Below are 6,290 nucleotides of genomic sequence, written 5' to 3'. Positions count from 1 at the left end.
CTCCATGTCATCTTCCCCAGCACTGATTAGCCTGCTGGAGCTCCAGGGGAGGGAAAGCCCTACATTGTGTTCCCAGCCATGCTTCATGATCATGAGCTCCGAGCGTCTGTGCATCAGTGATCCACTGGGGGGCCCCAGTGAGCAAGACTGGAGCACTTCGGAGCTGCCACCCAAGGAGACACAGCTCAGACTTGCCTGGCCTCCTGACTCCTTAAGAAGCCTCTTTCTCTCCATCTCAGCGGCTTCTATTCATCATTTGAGGGAGACTTGAATTTTTCTTGAGTGTCCGCTGTGTGCTGGGCCCTGAGCTAGGCTCTGATTGACAGTGGCCAGCTGAGTTTCCTCTCTGTTTTCATACACCCTGCTGTCCTCCGGGCCACCAGCTCTGTCCGTTTTCTGGGCCCCAAGAGGCCAACCCCTAAGGACAACCCCAGGAAGCTGACCCTAAGGCTGACCTCTCGTTTGATCTCTGGCTTCCAGTTTGGTTCGGCCAATGAGAGGCATGAGGAGGAGTCTGGAGGGAGGCGGGAGAGAAGGTTCCAGAATTTGTTCTCCGCCCCATTGGGAGCAGGTCTGCAGTGGCTGGGTGTCTCTACCACAGCCCAGCTCTCGGCAGCCTCGGGGGTAGCAGCGCCCTCTCCTGGCCCTGCAGCCCAGGGCGGGCACCTGCTTCCCTTCTGGCCATCCTCTGTCCCCTCCTCACCCTGTCCCCCCCAATAGCAAGTACACCCTCTTCAGTCACCCTTTTTGGGGGTGTCTCCTCTCTCCTGCCAGGACCTGGTTTGTGAGATGAGGAAGCAGCACTATCCAACCTCCAGACATGAACCTTGAGGACAGTACGCTGAGTGAAATAAGCCAGTCACAGTGGCACAAACGTTGTACAACTCCGTTTAAATGAGGTACTTGGAGACAGAAGGTAGAATGGTGGTCGCCAGGGGCTAGGCGGGGTGTTTAACGCCACCGTTAACAGAGTTTCAGTTTGGGACAGAGTTTCAGTTTGGGAAGATGAAGAAGTTCTGGAGATGATGGTGGTGACGGCTGCATAACAATGTGAACATACATATTGGTTAAAAAGGTAAATTTTATGATATGTATATCTGGCCACCAAGAAAGACACACCAGTCTACCACAGTGTGAAGACCTTATTTAGATCCTGATTCAAACAGACTGCAAAAAAAGTTAACTCTAAATTTATAAGATAATGAGAAACTGGAACACTGATTGGATATTTGATGAAATTAAGGAATTGCTTGAGGTATGGTGATGGTATGATGGTTTCAAAAAATATGTATGAATTAAGCGATGAGTTGTCTAGTTTTACTTCAAAATAATATGTGTGGGGGGAAGGGTGTTGTACAGATGAAACAAGATTGTTCTCGAATTGGTAATTTTTGAAGCTGAGTGATATCTACGTGGGGGTTCCTATTATTATTCTGTCTACTTTTGTAACTGTTTGAATTCGTTCACAGTAAAATGTTTTCCAAAATGAGGTTAAATCTCAGTCCTGTCTTTTACTAGCTGGGTCCTCTTGGGCAAGCTACTTCACCTCTTTCCTGCATTCCTTCTTCAAGACGTTTTCTACTCAAAGCATCACCTGCTCTGAGCAGCCTGGGAGGACGGCGCTGTATGTATAAGAGCGCCCTCCTCATTTCCTACCCCCTTCTCCCCCTCTTCTTCCTCTTCATCAACCATGACTTGAAATTATACCACGTATGAGTCTGGGTATAGCCTTTCTCTCCCCTCTGACTTGTTCATAGCTGCATCTCCTACATCAAGGAGCATGCCTGGCACATAAGAGATGATCAATAAGTATTGCTCCAATGAGTGAATGCATGAATCATCTATAAAATTAAGGAGGTAACAACTGCCCCGCCAGGTCAACATGAGCATGAGTGAGATGAAGCTTTCAGCCCAAGACCCAGAGGAGAATAGATGCTCACTGATCACTACATATTTCCCTTTTCTTCTCTCCATCTTAAAAGCAACACCTGCCTTTCTTGCACTTCTATCTTCCTGAACCCACAACTCCTGGGTGAATGATTCTGTGTGTGTGTGTGATAAAAAAAACACATAACATAAAATTTACCATCTTAACCATTTATAGACTTGTATACTGTTGTACAACAGCTCTCTAGAACTTCTTCAACTTGCAAAACTGAAACTCTACACCCAATGAACAACCATCCCCTGTCCCCGCCAACCACCATTCTACTCCCTGTCTCTATGAATTTGTCTCCTCTACGTACCCCATATAAGTGGTACATAAATCACATAGTATTTGTGCTTTTGTGACTGGCTTATTTTGCTTAACACAATGTCCTCAAGATTCATCCACATTATAGCATGTGTCAGAATGTCCTCCCTTTTGAGGCTGAATCATATCCCATCGTAGGGATAGATGGCTCTTTCTTTTCCATTCATCCGTTGATGGACACCTGGGCTGCTTCCACATCTCAGCTACTGCGAATAATGCTGCAGTGAATATGGGAGTGCAGATCTCTCTTTGAGATCGTGATCTCAGTTCTTTTGGACGTATACCCAGAGGTGGGATGGCTGGATCATATGATGGTTCTATTTTCAACTTTTCGAGGAAACTGGCTGTCTTTTGACTAGAACTAGAGAGCCCCTCTAGAGTTCCCGGTCTTTGGGCCTATGACATGGACAAAACATTTGACCCTACAGTACAACAGTGTGGGGAGGCCACTCGCAACCCCCCAGTGAGAAATGTGATGCTAGAGGAGGCTGATGATTAAACCAGCTCAGAAGAAAGGTGGAGGATGACTTAGTAAGAAATGAAATTAATCCTATTGAACAACGTGGTAAAAGCCTTAGGGTTTAAACGAGAGCAGTCTACACCTTGGATGAGAGCAGACGCAGGGGCCACTCTTCACCTAAAAGGGTCAGGCTCCTAAAAGTGGCCCAGGTGAGAAGATCGGTGGTGGAAGAATTTGAGGCTTCATAGGAGAAAAAAGATTGTGAGTGAACCTATGAAGATCCATATACAGAGTTCTCAGAGAATAAAGAGAATGGTGAGGAAATATATGATATACAGAAAACACTGATGAAACATCGGGGGGAAGGATAGAGAGCATTTTATCCCTTTGTTCAACAGAAACTTTTCAGGTGCTTTCTTCCTTAAATTTTCATCAAGATGCCAACGAATTTGCTCTGTTTTGTTGCTAACAGCATGAATGGTGAGGCCATGCCTGGTGTATTTGATTTTGAATCCAAATGCTCGATGCCGTCCTGGTTTTATAACTGAAGAGTTGATGCTAGTTGAGGCCGAGACCGTAGAGGCCAATCTCATGATCATTTTCCACTTGCTTTTTATAATGGTACACTAATTTTGGTTGGGGTTGCCATGCGTCCAACTAACAGACTATATTCCCAGTTTCCTTTGCAGCTAAGTATGGCCATATGACTAGGTTCTAGACTTTGGAAAATATCAGTGGAAAATGCCTAAAGGGTTCCTTCGGGAGTAAGTTCTCCCACCACTCCACTACCAACAATAACATTTTCTGTTTCCTGGAACTTGGACTTGATGGCTGACACTTCTGCAGCCATCTTGGATCATGAGGTGACTTTGAGAATGGAAGTTTTGAGCTGAGATGTTACAGAATAAAGAAGGAGCATGATGCCCATGGATCCCCCATGAGACCCCTGGATGCTCAGCCCTGAGGTACGTAAAGAAACTTCTATTTCATTTAAGCCATTATTATTTGGGACTTCATTAGATGCAGCCAAATCCATTTTTAATTGAAACAACCTCCCCTGCATGTTAGGACCCATCCTGGTCTCAGGGTCACAGGGGGACTTGGAAGTTTGAAGTGGAAAAAAATCTGAGTTGCTTTTATATCAACTACCCTGATTTTTTCTCTCCCCCCATCCTCCCAGTACTCAGTGCTTACAGTTCAGGCTCTGCCCCTGAAAACTTCCTGTCAGATCAAGCCGTCAGCCTTTCTTATACTCATCCAGCCCATCCTTCCTCTCAGGGGCAGGAAGGGGGGCTGTCTCTGGCCTCCAGAAGCTTCCATGTAATGAATGATATCATTTATTCCATCCCCTTATTCCTGCTGCTGGTCCCTCAGACTCCCTCTTTTTGAAAACCCCTGATCACTCATTTTCTCATTATTCCCAAGAGGAGTGACTCATTGTTTGGGTTGAATAAGACTCAAATTAACATGGCTGACAAAAAAAAAATAAGACTGCACATGCTAAGGGACCATTGTTGGAGGAGGAATTATGATATGTTCTTTCCATGTTGTATCAATGCAGACATACAGTTTACATGACACAGGCCCATTCCCCATGGAAAACTTTCCCCTGCATTCAATGCATAGAAAGAGTACCAGACAGTGTGGGAATCAGGAGTCCCAGGCCCCATGCTCAGCTCTATCCCTGACTTCCTGTGTGACAAAGGGAGCCACTCTCCCCTTCTCTGAGCCTTGATACCCTCATCTATAAAGCAAGGGCACTCTAAGGCATCAGTTCATTTTATCCCTCTGCCCCCAGATCTGCCAACTGAAATTTCCCCTGTGCTAGTGAGTATCTTCTTCACAAAATACAAACGTCCCTAGAAACTATCAGTCATTCATCACATAGTATGAAATAGTTAAACAAGATGACTTTCCTAATAACAGTACAGTAAAGCCACCTGTACTGAATGCATTGGAATGATTGTTCTGATGGAGGGAGGAGGGTTATGGTTATGAAGCAAGGGAAACTGTGGAATGAGAAACTGAGGCTCAAAGAGAATATGTCTCTGTAGGTCCCATCGCTAGCTAGTGACAGATCCAGTGCTGGTATTCCAGTCTGTGTCATTCCAAGTTGCTGTCCACTACCCTGCAAACCAACACTTGGAGAAACTCTTCATGATACAAGAAATACAAATATAAAGCTGAGAAAAGATGTCACCTTATCTATAAGGTGACATTTATGGTCCTAATATTTACAATAGCCAGGACATGGAAGCCACTTAAATGTCCATCAACAGAGGAATGGAAAAAGAAGATGTGGTACATATATACAGTGGAATATTACTCAGCCATAAAAAGGAATGAAATTGGGTCATCTGTAGAGATTTGGATGGACCTAGCGAGTGTCATACAGAGTGAAGTAACTCAGAAAGAGAAAAGCAAATATCATATAATAACGCATGTATGTGGAATCTAGAAAAATGGTATAGAAGATCTTATTTGCAAAGCAGAAATAGAGACACATACGTAGAGAACAAATGTACGGATACCAAGGGGGAAAGGGGTGGGGTGGGAGGAATTGGGAGACTGGGATTGACACATATACACTATTGATACTATGTATAAAATAGACAACTGAGCATACTGTATAGCACAGGGAACTCTACCTAATGCACAGTGGTGACCTAAATTGGAGGGAAGTCCAAAAGGGAGGGGATATCTGTATGTGTATGCAGGATTCATTTTGTTGCAGTGGAGGCTAACACAACATTGTAAAGCAACCATACTCCAATAAAAAGTAAAAGAAAAATTCATGGCCCTAATAATAATGGCACAGATAAAGCATCTGTATCAAATGGAGTAAGACAGACAGTGCATAATAAATACCAGTCCTTCCAAGGGAAAAATTCCAAAGATGAGGAGTGAGTCTGAAATTTCCTTTCCCTCTCACCCTCCCACCTCCACCTCCTTCTCAAGCCCTGCCTGTGACGTCTCCACTCTGACCCACCTTCCTTCCATTCCAGACCCCTAGCAATGCCTGGGCCCTTTACTCCAGCAGCTGATGGCAGAAGTCTCGGTGCAGGAGGAATGGGGTGGGGAGGGGAGCTGGGTTAGAATTCAGCTCCCCCTTCCACTGAATCACTTCCTTCCTATCCTCCAAAGCAAAAATGAAAAGGATAGTAATATTTTCTCATCCAGCAGGATCTGTACTAGAGACAACCAGATACAGTAAAATAGGTGCTTGGAGCACCATTAAAAGAAAACTGAGCAACTAACTTATGCATTCATTCAACAAACATTTATTGAGCCTCTAGTGGAAACCAGGCACAGTTCTAGGCACTGGGGATGCGGCTGGAAAAAAAAAAGTGTTGGGGGCCATAAGAAGTGGTCAGATCTTGGATATATTCTAAGGGTAGAGCTGACAGGATTTGCTGACCTGGGGATGGACAGACACACACACACACACACACACACACACACACACACACACACACACACACAGGGCAAGAGAAGGAGGAGGAGGAAGAGAAGAAAGAAAGCATAGAAGTTAAGCTCACTTTGCAACTTTCTTTGCTCTACTGAATTCCTGCAGGA

The sequence above is a fragment of the Eubalaena glacialis genome, chromosome 5 (assembly GCF_028564815.1).
Source record: "Eubalaena glacialis isolate mEubGla1 chromosome 5, mEubGla1.1.hap2.+ XY, whole genome shotgun sequence".
NCBI lineage: Eukaryota > Metazoa > Chordata > Mammalia > Artiodactyla > Balaenidae > Eubalaena > Eubalaena glacialis.
The sequence above is the reverse complement of the archived record's forward strand: the minus strand, read 5'-3'. Positions refer to the sequence as shown.